General features: G+C 39.3%; 1 protein-coding gene across 1 annotated transcript in view; it reads left to right on the top strand.

Annotated features, from left to right (window-relative positions):
• Positions 1 to 12,915, top strand: part of LOC135100607 (DNA-directed RNA polymerase II subunit RPB1-like) — a 147,747-nt gene extending 134,832 nt beyond the window's left edge. The window contains exon 3 of the transcript XR_010268814.1: positions 12,893 to 12,915. The gene's annotated coding sequence lies outside the window, so the exon portion shown is untranslated. The remainder of the gene's footprint in view (positions 1 to 12,892) is intronic.
• Positions 12,916 to 13,302: the final 387 nt, after the last annotated feature.

Here is a 13,302-nt window from a genome sequence, read left to right as displayed (position 1 = left end):
TTTCAAGAAATGCTAGTAGGAGTTGGTAGACGACCAGTGGTCTGAAACGTTATGAAATACAATGGAAAGGAAATGAAGTGCCTTGGTTGATGAAGAAACAAGTGGCATTATAGCTGAAGTTTTAAAGATGAAAGAAAAAAAAATAACTGGAAACAATAATAGGAAATGAGGTATCTTGCATAATGAAAAAAAGTGACATTATGAAGATTAAAAAGATAATAAAAATTATATTTGCGAGTATGACAAGAATTCTAATCAATTTCTCAGAAGTAAAGAAAAGCAGAAAGAAAGAATAATTGGGTGTAAGAGGTAAGAGGAAAGGAAAACGAATGATTGAAGATAGTAAAAGGAGAGTGATGAAAACTTCGTGTATAAAGAGATGTATGAGAAAGCAGTGGAGACAGATATGGGAGAGAAAAAAAAAAAAAATATTTATATATATATATATATATATATATATATATATATATATATATATATATATATATATATATATATATATATATATATATATATATATATATATATATAACGACGGAGAAGAATAAGTGAAACATGGAAGTGGGAAAAGTAAGTCATGGTAAAAAAAGTGATGGACTGAATGTAGAGAGGTATGTTGAAATATAAAAGGGATTCTGCAGTTGGCTGGATTATGTTGGTAAAGTCTTGACATCGAGATATAGCTGGGAATTGGACGGACTCAGTTGAAATCCAAATATACAGTGAAAAAGTTGGACGAAGGCTCCAGAATGCTGCATAAAGAATGTGGTTATAATGTGTAATGTCATCGTGAACATCCAGTGCTTGTATGGACGGAGCTGTGGCAGAGCTGAGAGTAATGGTAGATATGGCTGCACTTGACCTGTGTACAAACAACAGTAAATGGAAGCTGAATGCAGTGTTACATGTAGCTGACACCCTGCTGATTGTGGAGAATGAAAAGGATTTAAAAAAAACGCTCATTGATTTTTATACTGTTTGTCAGTTAGAGCCGGAAATTTGAAAGGAAATGGAACAAAAAAAAAAAAAGAGTTGACGGTTCTCAAAAGGGAAAAGCGTGACATAATTGAATTTGGGAAAACACAAAGAGTGATGGCAGGATGCGAAAAGCGGTATGAAATGAAAATGAATGGAGAAATTTTAAAAGAGGTAGATTAATTCTAATACCTGAGTTATGTGCCTCGCAAAGACTGAAGAATGAAAGGAGAGGGACAAACTAAAGAATCACAGGGAAGAAAAAATCAGATAATAGAAATGATTTGATTGAAAAGAGTTTGTGATGTGAAGAGGATGGATGATGAAAAAAAAACAGTGGAAATGGATATATATAGAACGTGTCATATGTGTGCTAAAAGTGAAGAAATGAATTGTAGCCAGACGGAACACCCTTATATGATTGTCCCACTTGGAAAAAAATAAAAATGAAATAAAATGAATAAATAAAAAAACTGACAAAACCTATAAAAGCGAACTGAGCACAGTTATAAGATAACTGAGGCACTTGGAATTAAAAAAAAAAAAAAAAAAAAACGGACAGAGAGAAGCTATATAAGTGAATACAATGGGTGCAGCAAAAGGAACGTTCCTTATAAGATAAAAGAAATATGTTACAGTACTTAAAAAAAAAAAAAAAATGGCGTGAATACAATAACTGCAAGAATGTCTCTTGTAAGACGGAAGATCTATGTTAGTCTACTTGAGAAAGAGGTGAAGAGTGGAAGAGTGAGAGGGATAAAGAATATAGGAGTGGAGTGTATAGGCTTCAGCAAATGGCCACTCGTCCATCACGGCTACCCCCTTGAGGGAGCCCCGAGTAACAGACGTCAGACTAGATTAACGTAGATCAGGTTATTTATTACGCAGCAGGATCTCCCCGCCTGTCGTGTCCCTGCTGGAGGAGATGGGCCGGCCTGCGGGAACTGAGTAGAGTGACCTTTACTTGACGTGTTTTTTTTTTTTTCGTACCTAATATTAGTTTGTCGCTTCTGGAATTGAGTTTTGATTATATTCGTGGACTAAAAAAAAAAGAAAAATCGTTCCCATAATAATATTAATGATAATGTTGGGGTAATGATATCAGATGTCATTGTTTATATTATGGTTATTGTTGTCAGAAGTTTTTGTATTGTTACTGAAATTGTATATGATTATGAATAATAGTATTAGTGATAATAATGGTAATAATGTTAGTGCTAGTGATAGTAATGATAATAACAGCTACTGCAATAGTGATAATGATAACAGTAATAATAATAATAATAATAATAATAATAATAATAATAATAATAATAATAATAATAATAATAATAATACAAAAGGTAACAAGAGAGACGATAATAATAACGTTACGTAATAATCTCAGCAACAAGAACAACAGTAATAATAATAATAATAATAATAATAATAATAATAATAATAATAATAATAATAATAATAATAATAACAGTAATAACAATACATTCATGAATGCAACCCGGAATGGGCACGAAAGTTCAGATTAATACTTAGGCATTTCATAAAAAATCCCACGCGTGACGCCAAGAAAAATAATAACAAGAAAACATTTTAGAGTCTATCTTTAGAATGGCATTTTCGTATCACACACCCACCCACCCACCCCACCCACCTACCAACCCCACCTACACACAACACACACACACACACACACGTCAGATTTATGTAAAGAGGCAGCCGAGAGTAACAAAATCCTTGGTAATATTCTGCCATCGGCCATTGCAGTCATGTTAGTCTGATTACTAACCCCATCTTTTCCTCCTGACCCATCCACGCGTTGAGTTCAGTGCCGTCCATCTCAGCCATTTAATATTGCATGTTTCTCTCTCTCATGAGGGTAGAAAAAATAGGAGCCGTGAGATTAAAGTTCCTCCGTGAACATTTCCAATACAGGAGTTCATTAGCTTATATATATTCGTCTCTCTGGAGCGAAGGAAGAGAAATATCTATGTAATTTATGAGTACAGGGCAGGTTTATAATAGCACGTGATGCATATGTATGTCGTTTCTTTCCTCGTTTAAAAGGAAGAAAGAAAGAAAAGGCAGACACAAAGAAAACATCAAACTAGATCGCAAGGAAGACACATCAGAGAGGTGACTTAGGATTAAGGACATAAAAGAAAGATTAAACACAACAGTTCTCTCTCTCTCTCTCACTTCTGCATCTGGGGAGCATGTGTGTGTGTGTGTGTGTGTGTGTGTGTGTGTGTGTGTGTGTGTGTGTGTGTGTGTGTGTGTGTGTGTGTGTGTGTGTGTGTGTGTGTATAGTTGTAGCGTAGTGGTGCGTGGCGTGTGGTGGTGAGGGCAGGCGTGTGGCGGGCAGTGGTGTGTGGTATGGTGTGTTTGACTCACCCTTTGGCACACGTTTTGCAGATTTTTTCTTCCTCATGGGGGAGTTTTTATTTTATTTTTTTTATTACGCAGTGTGTGGTGGTAAGAAGTGGAGGACGTGTGTGTGTGTGTGTGTGTGTGTGTGTGTGTGTGTGTGTGTATGTGTGTTTACCTAGTAGTATTTACATAGTATAGTAAACAAGATCTGAGCTACATTCATATAATACTTTACCTTGTGTGTGTGTGTGTGTGTGTGTGTGTGTGTGTGTGTGTGTGTGTGTGTGTGTGTATGTATGTGTGAGTGCACGCACGTTTACTATACTGTCCATATTCCCATCACTGTCATACACGCTCACACAAAACCGTATTACTTCTAAACTGAAGCACACACGTTCTTGGACACACTGAAAGGATTGCAAAGAAGTGAAGCACCGGAGTGGCAACTTGTCTGTGAGGAGGACAAGAGTAATGCATGAAATTCTATAAACTTTCTTACCGCTAAGTGTTTTAACATGTTGCGGCTCGAGAGATGACGGGCGAGAAGAGAAGAGAGAAGAGGCGAGAATTTTAGGAGGGAAAAACGCGAGTAAGTGAGAAGCTGATAAAAGGGAGAAGTAAAGGAATACGAGAAAGACGAGTGTAGTTTAGTGTATCATTTCTCCAAGTTGTGTGGTTTTGGGTACAAGTTTTTTGGTTAGTTTGTGAATAAAACTCATTTGGTGACAGTAAAAAAGACATGTACGTAAGATGTGGAGAGAGAGAGAGAGAGAGAGAGAGAGAGAGAGAGAGAGAGAGAGAGAGAGAGAGAGAGAGAGAGAGAGAGAGAGAGAGAGAGAGAGAGAATTTTAGCATAAATAAGATAAAAAGCGAGGGAAGAAATAAAACGTATCATGTCGGGGAAGAGCATTCCATTCCTGAGAGTGTCGGAGCTCATGAAAAATCTTATCAAAAACACGATCCGTGAATATATAATTTTCCCCCAGCGTGTTCCTGACAGCGCGAGGAACTTACATGTAATCGACCTTATAAACCTCATCTTATTCATTTCCCCTGAATATTTTTACAGTGCAACAGTTCCTCCCCGCCCATGCATGTGCCGGTGAAGTGTGTACATGGCCGTGGACGTAGTTGCTGTGCCATACCATTAAGATGCTTAGCGATTATAAATGAATGTTCAGACGAATATAAATGAAAGGCGAGTCACTGACCTCCGATAGCAAAGAAGCAAAGATTAAAGCTTTTCGATCATTTGTGTGTGAGTAATGAGGTAAGTCAATTTTGTGGTTCTTCGTCACATTTTGTAGCCACGTTCTGTATTCCTCATGATATTTTTTTTCTGTTAGCACGATCCCCATGAACGTCTGTGCCTGGCGTGGGTGTTGCCTTCTTTGGGGGTAAATCCATTAGCACCCAACTCGTGGTCGCAGGCAGTGTTAGTGCGAGGAGATGGCTAGCATGATAATGGTAACTTATGGAAGCATTGAAATAACAACTCATACCTGATTTTCGGTCTCTGCTCGCCTGCGCATTATTGTGAAGCGCCGAGGAAAAGAGGATTAGATAAATTTATGGATGGGGATGATAGGTGGAAAAAGGTGTGTTTTATATAAGTACTGCCCAGCGTAGACTTGGCAGATTCTTGTAGCTTTGTTTAGTTTTCTATAAATGTCAGTGATATTAGTTCAGAGAATATAATCACGGAGTTATGATTGTATTTATCTCCTCATAATTTCCCTTCGATTTACATTTTTTTGCTAATAAACTAATGGTTAAATGAATGCTATTTATATGGAGTTGCCCTCAGTTTAAATAAGGTATCATAGAAAGTTTGCTTTTATTTCTCATTCTTTTATCTTTTTCTTTCTGTTTTGCGTAATTAGTTGGTACATTCTCTCTCTGTTCCTTCCCTTTTACTTTCTGTCTGTAGGAGGTCAGCCATGTGGTTGATTAAGGACTGGCTCAACTTTCTCTCCCGCAGTGCGTTTTCTTCCACGTGTCCATTGTTGTAACCAGTATATTAGTGTGTGTGTGTGTGTGTGTGTGTGTGTGTGTGTGTGTGTGTGTGTGTGTGTGTACTGCATTGTCATCATCTTGGCCGCTGTCCTTCCATTTCTATTTCATTACCACACACACACACACACACACACACACACACACACACACACACACACACACACACACACACACACACACACACACACACACACACACACACACACACACACACACACACACACACACACACACACACACACAGAGCCCTCACTTCTAACCCTCCCTTTGACAGTACTTATTAACGTTCATGATGTATTTATTCACCGATGATCACATTAATTGTACGTCGTTTCAATTAGTCACCGGTGCTTTTTTTTTTTTTTTTTTTTTTTTAGCACCTCAGCAGTTAATTACACCTGAACACCGCCATGGCTGCAGCGTTCCTATTATCATGACTAACTGAAGCATCGTGCCATCCTGTGCTTCACTAGATAGATATATTCGACAGCTACGTGTATATAAAAGAAAATACATGAAGCCTCTCGTAAAATCTGTCACAAAGGAACACAAAGGAGGGATCAAAGAATACATGTCTCAGTTCTCAGCACGTTCTTTGTGATAAGCTACGCTACTTTATAAAATCTAAAGAATGAAATATGTATTGTAGAATAGTAACCATGAAGTGAAGGGATGGGAATGAGAGAGAGAGAGAGAGAGAGAGAGAGAGAGAGAGAGAGAGAGAGAGAGAGAGAGAGAGAGAGAGAGAGAGAGAGAGAGAGAGAGAGAGAGAGAGAGAGAGATAATTAACATTGTGAGATGATTTTAACCCTTCATTTTTCATTTCCATTTTACATCGTCATGTGCTTTACTTTACTGTCAGCTGGCATTTCATTCAGAGCGGTTACACTCATACACTCTCTCTCTCTCTCTCTCTCTCTCTCTCTCTCTCTCTCTCTCTCTCTCTCTCTCTCTCTCTCTCTCTCTCTCTCTCTCTCTCTCTCTCTCTCTCTCTCACTGCTTCCAGGTATGCAACCGGATAGTCGCCTCGATCCTAGTATATCCAAATGTGAGTGGATATCAATACACTAACAGCACTAGCGGCATTTGTGTCATGCAATACTCGACCTGTCCTCCTTGCTGGCACACAATGCTCAAAGGAGGAACGATACACTGAACTGTTGAATTTAGTCTGGTGGAAAGTATAATTGAAGGAATCTAAGGTGCAAAGAATGTTTATATACGTAGTAATGAGGAATGAAACACACAGCGTGGAAGGGAAGATTCTCTGCTATACTGTGAAATTTAAACTGTTGAAAATTTAGTGGAAGGAATTCAAGGTACGAGGGGAAGTTTATATTTGTAGTGATGATGAGTGGAAATGATTGTGGAAGGAAGGAGGAATGGAATGCAAACCTGTGTAAGTACTGATGTATGTTGGGGAAAATAAAAGGAACTGAATGTATTTATGGGACCTGTTTAAATATGGGTAGCGAGGAATGCTGTACACTGAATGAAAGGAAGATGGAAGGAAATGTAAAACCGTAATACTAAACTAGATGGAGAAAACATTAGAAAGAAGCTAAATACAGATTGTTTGCCTGTAATGAAGAATGTTACGCACTTCATGAGTAATGCGATACAAACACCGAAAGGAAAAAAAAAAAGTAAACGAAATAGAAGATGGAAGGAAATGTAAAACCGTAATACTAAACTAGATGAAGAAAACATTAGAAAGAAGCTAAATACAGATTGTTAGCCTGTAATGAAGAATGTTACCCACTTCATGAGTAATGCGATACAAACAACGAAAGGAAAAATTTAACGAAATGTAAAACCGTAAAACTATGAAATAAAATTGAAATATTGAAAGAGAAACATGAGTAAAATTTGAATGTAGTATGTACAAAGAAAGTTTATGTCCGTAACAATGAATATTACACGCTTAATAAATAAATAATGCGATTCACAGAACGAAAGGAAGATGAGAGGAAATGTAAAGCTATGAAACTGAATTAGAACGTTAATAAAGAAAAAAACATTAGAAGGAAATGAATGCACTTATTTACGAAAAATGTTTAATAAGGAAAGGCAGGAATGGTGCGTGCCAGCCCTCCAGGATTAGGGTGTGTGAAATTTAACGCTGAAATGCCAAAGTTCAAAGAGCAATGGAAGATAAGAGTGGAAAAAATTGCAGTGTATTATGAACGCGAGAGAAATATTTTACTTCAAAAGAAAACGGAATGCAGAAGCAGGTACGGTAGTATATTGTGAGACTAAAGCAACACAGAGAGAAAGCGGAAGGGAAAGATATTACAGGGAAAGGGAACTTGTGTGTGTGTGTGTGTGTGTGTGTGTGTGTGTGTGTGTGTGTGTGTGTGTGTGTGTGTGTGTGTGTGTGTGTGTGTGTGTGTGTGAAAAGATACAGCTGTTTGGGGAAGACACACAGATAATGCAAAGAGAAAGAAAACGAGAGATAATGTGAAGGTTTTTATAGTCTGTGTGTGTGTGTGTGTGTTGGGATAAAATGTCTATATCAGTAATAAAAATCTGTTTCGAGAGAGAGAGAGAGAGAGAGAGAGAGAGAGAGAGAGAGAGAGAGAGAGAGAGAGAGAGAGAGAGAGAGAGAGAGAGAGAGAGAGCTCGTTAGGATTCATCATGATTTCCTATAGTTTTGAAAAGTAAACACTGTACGTGGCTTATCATTAATTTATAATAATACAGTGAAAAATCCTGTTGAAATAAACCGTCAACTATTAACTTATGCGACTGTACATTGGCATGATCAAATAAAGGACATTCCCGAAGCCCCAGGCACACGGAAATGAAGCGGAAAAGTGGGGATTATGTGAGTTGAAAGCGTTGCGTTAAATAAATAATTGTGAGGATTTTTTGACAAGCTGATTTGTAGAAGTATAGCTGCGAAGGAAGTGTTGCATTAGTGGTGGTGGTGGCGGAAGCATTTTGTATGTAGGTATGAGTATTAGTAATAGCACTAGTAATAGTAGTAGTAGTAGTAGTAATAGAAGGAGTCGTAGTGGTGAGATACTCGTAGTGGCAAAGAAAATCCAGGAAATGTTGCACAGAAGCATGATAGGAAAGTGTTTTGTGATCCGAGGAGTTTCCGAGAATTGGCTTGCAAGATTACAGGTTGGCACAATTCTGAGTGACTGGATGAAGACAAAAGCCGGATTAAAGCAAGTGAGTGTTATGTTAATAGTGCTTGTTCTTCTTATCAATATTGGCCCAGTAAGCATCCAAATTAATAGGCAGAAGTTTGTTGCTTAGATTAAGACCGGTTAGGACTGACTGACCGACTGGCTGGATTTTGGAAGCAAGACAGCTGTGATGGTGGTAGTGGAATTAGTGGTGAGGAAAGGGATTGAATGCAAATTTCCAACGGCAAGTAATGTTAAGTAATGAGCTTTGCCCTTCCCTGAGGTGAGCAGGAGTGATGCAAATTGTTCTGAGTTTTATGGAGACGCGCCAACACAAAGGTGACGGAGTCTCTGTGAGCGAGTGCAAAGCTGATTGACCAAGGAGGGAGAAACGTTTGTTTGTATTCTATGTAAGGTTGCCAGGTGTAAAAATTGATGATTTGTTTGGAGAATTTAGATGCCTGTGTGCTGTGCTGTGACTGGGAAATGAACGTGGAACTGAGATTGTGGAGACTAGAGGAGGCATCCGAGGCTCTGCGAGTCATGATTTGTAAACCACTCAGGAGGATTATTCAGAATATCTCTGGTAGTTTCAGGATTGTTGCACACACGTCGTTAGCCAGAGCAATTATGCAAGGAGTTTAGAATGAATTTAAGAGGCAGAGTGATGTATTATGTGGATTTAGATAAGACAAAGATAATGAAGACTGGGCTGATTAATGTAAAGTTTTGCGATGTAAAGTTATTGGTTATTTATGACTGGAGACATGAGAAGAAATATGTGATGAAAATGATAATGATGGTAGTAGTAGTAGTAGTAGTAGTAATAATAGTAGTAGTAGTAGTAGTGGTAGTAGTAGTAGTAGTAGTGGTAGTAGTAGTAGTAGTAGTAGTAGTAGTAGTAGTAGTAGTAGTAATGATAATAATAATGACAACAACAAAAACAACAACAATGATAATAACACTAACACATAACTCCACAAACTGTATACTGATATATTGCCACACACACACACACACACACACACACACACACACACACACACACACACACACACACACACACACACACACACACACACACACACACACACACACACACACACACACACACACACACACACACACACACACACACATTATGCATAGGTGTAGTGTTACTGTTGCATGTTCACATGTAAATGTAGAGAGGATTCAGGTTTGCTGAGAGAGAGAGAGAGAGAGAGAGAGAGAGAGAGAGAGAGAGAGAGAGAGAGAGAGAGAGAGAGAGAGAGAGAGAGAGAGAGAGAGAGAGAGAGAGAGAGAAGAGCGTAGGCTGCTGGCTATTTTAATGGAGGTAGGTCCTCGCATGGAAACCTGAGAATGTAGTGAATGAGAGAGAGAGAGAGAGAGAGAGAGAGAGAGAGAGAGAGAGAGAGAGAGAGAGAGAGAGAGAGAGAGAGAGAGAGAGAGAGAGAGAGAAAACAAACTCCCAGCGCAGGTAACGGGCAGAAACTTAACACAAATACAATCAAAGCGTCAAACTCCCTGATTTTTCAATAGGCGGTATATATAAAGAGGCTGATCGACCATCATGGTTAAGTCTCTTTCAGCTTGAAGGTCACAGCAATGACCGGAGATCTTGAAGTGCACGAAAGGACATTCCTCGTGGCAACTGTGTGCATTTAGAGCCTGTGGGAACTAGAGAGAGAGAGAGAGAGGGAAACGGGGGGAGTTGGGTGTGTCTGTCTGTCTCTCTTTTCTCGTTTGAAATGTATATTTCTCCTCCTCCCCCCAGTGTTGTAGGGAGCGCATTTTGCTGTTGTTTTTTTATATTCTTCTTGCTATTGTTGCTTTGTTTTCGTTATTTCATTTTTATTGCCTAGTTGGACTGTAGCACGAAGGGGATTTAATGGCAGATCTGCAGCGTGGTTTAGTGCAGTGGTTGCCGGATGTACCTTAGAACGGGTCACTACTACTACTACTATTACTACCACCTAAGTACCTACATACATCTTATCTTGTTACGTGTGTTCCGTTTTTATATATTATATTATCATGAATTGCTGATAACGTGTTTATTTTCGGAGACTGGGAAAGTAATCAGTAAGGGGTATTTCTCAATAATAATAATATTCCTTTTACTGGTTTATTAATTTCACTGTCTGTTATCGGAGTTGACTGGTCGAATCACCATTAACGATAAGCACCATCACAACCTTCACCATAACTTCAAACACCACTTCAGAAAATAGCTACAACACGAACAACACAGCTAGTCTCTCTCTCTCTCTCTCTCTCTCTCTCTCTCTCTCTCTCTCTCTCTCTCTCTCTCTCTCTCTCTCTCTCTCTCTCTCTCTCTCTCTCTCTCTCCAAACCACCACACTCCACCACACAACTCATTCAGTCCACTTATCACCACCTACCACATCACCACATCACCACTAGTCCATCCACTATCACAAAAATAAATCCTCTTCACACATACATCCATTTCTGACCCTTTCATCCACCCATCACCATTCCAACTATCTTCTCAACCATCCACTGCTACCCAAACTTCCCCCACCCAACTAATCCCACCACCACCATCACCACCCTGCTAGTCCCATTCACTCTTCGCGCCGGTAAACACTTCTTCGGGGCTGCAATCTTGCCATCAGGTCGTCGCCAACTCGTCTTGCTGAGGGTAAAAGTTTGCTGGCTGACCCTTCTGATCATGTGAGGCGAAGAAGATGTTGGTAATGCTTTAATGCGCTGCTTCTGCTGCTGGAGGAGGAGGAGAAGGAGAAGGAGGAGGAGGAGGAAGCGGAGGTAGGAGGAAGGAGGTAAAGCAGGAGGGAAAGAAGGAAAACTAGGACATACGGACTAGTGACTACGGATTTTCCTGCTTTAGAAGGAGGGAGAAGAGGAGGAAAAGAAGGAAGATCAGGTGGAGGAGGAGGAAGAGGAGGGAGGAGGAATAACATTGGCTGTAGGAGTAAAGGAAACAGATAATGCTTAATTGAAAAAAAATGAAAGCAAAGACGAAGGAGGAGGCGGAGGCGAAAGAAGAAGAATGAGAAGAAGCAGAAGGAGGAGGAGGCGGAGGAGACGGACAAAGATAACCAGCAACACCCCCCACCATCATCAGCAGTGTAGTGGAAGGAACAAGAAGAGGAGAAGGAGGAGCAGGAGGACGAAGAGGAGGCAAGAATAAGTTGGATTGCTGATGTCTTAAAGTCTCCCGGGGGGCAAAGTTAAGACGAGACAAAGGGAAAGTGACTTAGCTGAGGAACGAGTCTGAATTTTATCAAGGCGTCAAGATGCTTCAACTTAAACTAATCATCGCATCCAGAGAGAGAGAGAGAGAGAGAGAGAGAGAGAGAGAGAGAGAGATATGACCGATACTATATCACGCGTGACTAATAAGAAAACGGAAGAAATTACCACTAGGACTTAAATAAAAATAAATAAATAGATAAATAAACCAAAAAGACAAAGAAATGGAAAAGTGAAACGATATGAAACTTAAACAACCCAACTTTATTTAAATAAGAAAATAATGATAATAATCCCTCAAAAAAAAATAAAAAGAAGGAAATAAAATCAAAACAACACAAAACTTCAACAATTCAGCCACCCAACTTCTTTTAACTATTTTAAACCGGCGCGATAGTCTTGTTTATTTCCCCTCACATATAATCCGTGTAGGAAAGAACTATCTCAAGTCCCTCCTTTACTTTTCAGTTCGATAAATAGATCCTGAGTTTTCCCAGAAAGTTGTCGGTGAAACATGCGTTGGAGGCGGCCGTTGCGCGCTGAGCCGTCGCCAGCACCACCAAGTTTTGCCCTGACGAGAGAGAGAGAGAGAGAGAGAGAGAGAGAGAGAGAGAGAGAGAGAGAGAGAGAGAGAGAGAGAGAGAGAGAGAAGTATAAAATTATGAAGTTAAAAGAAAAAAAGGAAAGGAGAGAGAGAGAGAGAGAGAGAGAGAGAGAGAGAGAGAGAGAGAGAGAGAGAGAGAGAGAGAGAGAGAGAGAGAGAGAGAGAGACTGCGTAGTTATATAGAGATAATTATCAAAGAAAAGCAAAATATTGTGAATTTTTTTAATTAAGCACAACAGCTAATGCCTTCTTGGAAACCTGACTGAGTGATGAATTATTCCCCTTCGTTTCATTAATGCGTTTGAAGTTTAATTTCTCTTGAATCTCCCGTGTCATATATTTTTCTTTATCCTTGATTCACCTGCTTGTTATCTTATTGTATTTTTCTTTAAGTTCTTCAAGTCGTACGAGATAATCAGTTTTTCCTTGTTTGTGTTTTAAAGATTCATGAAATTTCTGTATCTATTTAAATTCAATTCTATATTATTTAATAAAAGCTTTTTTTTTTCTTTTTGTCTTCTGATTATTAATACTGCTTTCTTATTGTCCACAGGTACGTATGTTGTGACCACACGGCGCCTACAGAGAGAGAGAGAGAGAGAGAGAGAGAGAGAGAGAGAGAGAGAGAGAGAGAGAGAGAGAGAGAGAGAGAGAGAGAGAGAGAGAGAGAGAGAGAGAATAATCCTCACTCTTTCTCACACTGTAAACATTCTCCCTCTCATTCTCTCTATCAAAACAGACTCTTTCCAGCGGAGGCTCAGAGAGAGAGAGAGAGAGAGAGAGAGAGAGAGAGAGAGAGAGAGAGAGAGAGAGAGAGAGAGAGAGAGAGAGAGAGAGAGAGAGAGAGAGAGAGAGAGAGAGAGAATAATCCTCACTCTTTCTCACACTGTAAACATTCTCCCTCTCATTCTCTCTATCAAAACAGACTCTTTCCAGCGGAGGCTCAGAGAGAGAGAGAGAGAG

Source organism: Scylla paramamosain, chromosome 5 (assembly GCF_035594125.1).
Source record: "Scylla paramamosain isolate STU-SP2022 chromosome 5, ASM3559412v1, whole genome shotgun sequence".
NCBI classification, from domain to species: domain Eukaryota; kingdom Metazoa; phylum Arthropoda; class Malacostraca; order Decapoda; family Portunidae; genus Scylla; species Scylla paramamosain.
The sequence above is the reverse complement of the archived record's forward strand: the minus strand, read 5'-3'. Positions and strand labels throughout refer to the sequence as shown.